Source organism: Nanorana parkeri, unplaced genomic scaffold, assembly GCF_000935625.1.
Source record: "Nanorana parkeri isolate BGI_ZX_2015 unplaced genomic scaffold, ASM93562v1 scaffold772, whole genome shotgun sequence".
Taxonomy (NCBI): domain Eukaryota; kingdom Metazoa; phylum Chordata; class Amphibia; order Anura; family Dicroglossidae; genus Nanorana; species Nanorana parkeri.
In genome coordinates this window covers 405,347-407,400 of record NW_017307040.1, presented here as the reverse complement: position 1 = coordinate 407,400, position 2,054 = coordinate 405,347, and positions in this window count along the sequence as shown.

The window sequence follows — 2,054 nt, the reverse complement described above, 5'->3', positions numbered from 1 at the left end:
GGAGAGGAGGTGAGTATTGCAGCCAGTAACCTTCTGGGGCACTAAATTTTTATTTTTTATAAATTACATTTGCTGAGAATTGGCCTTTAATTAGTAAAAAGACACTGCGCAAAGGGTATTGTACCGATCTTTGGGTGCATGTGCAGAAGTTCACATGCCAGCTAGCGGACAAGAATCCACATTCCAATGATAAATGATTACTATTATTACAAGTATTTATATAGTGTCACCAATTTTATGCAGCGCTTTACATAGTATTCATTACTATCAGTCCCTGCCCTCGAGGAGCTTACAATCTAAGGTCCCCATCACACATACAGGGCTGATTTAGAGAGGAGCTAATTAACCTTTCAGCATGTCTTTGGAGTGTGGGAGGAAACCGGAGTGCCCGGAGGAAACCCACGCAAGCACAGAGTGAACATAAATCCCTGCACATACTGTATGTGGCGTCATTTGCTCTGTTGGTATTTTAGACCTGGCGCTCGTTTCATTGCTTAGTGAGTCGGCCACATTTTGTGTTTATGACACCTGCATGGTTTAGTGCACTTTGACAGAACAGAAGGCACAAAAGCAGCATTATAAGTAGGGATGCACCGGAATAAGCATCGGGAGAATTTGGGCGAGTACCGATACCGATACCGATACTAGTATTGGTGCATCCCTAATTATAAGGATGCAGGCCGGTGGTTTCGATGTGCCAAAGCAATTCCCCCCTCCTCTCTTATTCATCTGATTTACCAAATCAGCAAGGTGAATATTCCTTTTTTCCGGCAGTCAGCATCAACAAGTGAGCGGACTGACACACGTCTGGTTGGAAAGTCTGAATTTATTTTCGGAAAGAGAAATGTATTCATGAACAAAATCCTCTGTAACAACAATGTAGAAAATAAAACATTATTATAACACACAGTATAAAAGTCAAAGCTTATAAGGCTACATGTAGGCCAGATGAAAATTGTATAGATCTATTTTACATGGGAGAAGGCGGCCACGCTGAGAGCTTTTAAAAGTTGCTATATAAAGGCCCCCCCCCATGTATTTACTAATGGAGCATGATAGGTTGAGTCAGCCCCTGGTTTCTTATATGTCAGGGATACTCAAACAGGGAGATTTCCCCTCCATAATTCTGGGCCCTGCCCTGGTTGTTTTCGGTGCTCCTCCCAGCTTTGTGTGTCCCAACTCCTCCCGTTATATTCCCTATAATTTAAAATAAATAAATCCAGCATGGATGGTGGGAGCCCCTCATAATGGGCACAGCAGGTGTACAGACCCGGGAACTCCGCACAAGGATAGTGGGAGCTCCTCATAATGGGCACAGCAGGTGTACAGACCCGGGAACTCAGTGCAGGGATGGTGGGAGCTCCTCATAATGGGCACAGCAGGTGTACAGACCCGGGAACTCCGCACAAGGATAGTGGGAGCTCCTCATAATGGGCACAGCAGGTGTACAGACCCGGGAACTCAGTGCAGGGATGGTGGGAGCTCCTCATAATGGGCACAGCAGGCATACAGACCCGGGAACTCAGTGCAGGGATGGTGGGAGCTCCTCATAATGGGCACAGCAGGTGTACAGACCCAGGAACTCCGCACAAGGATAGTGGGAGCTCCTCATAATGGGCACAGCAGGTGTACAGACCCGGGAACTCCGCACAAGGATGGTGGGAGCTCCTCATAATGGGCACAGCAGGCATACAGACCCGGGAACTCAGCACAGGGATGGTGAGAGCCCCTCAAAATGGGCACAGCAGGTGTACAGACCAGGGAACTTTTGGACGATTTCTTAAAGAACCGTAATATACAGGGGTACAGGTACTCCTAGAATGAGATCCTAATAGGTTGGACTTGATGGACTAATGTCTTTATTCAACCTCAAATACTATGAACTCAGCACAGGGATGGTGGGAGCTCCACATAATGGGCACAGCAGGTGTACAGACCCGGGAACTCCGCACAGGGATGGTGGGAGCTCCACATAATGGGCACAGCAGGTGTACAGACCCGGGAACTCAGTGCAGAGATGGTGGGAGCTCCACATAATGGGCACAGCAGGTGTA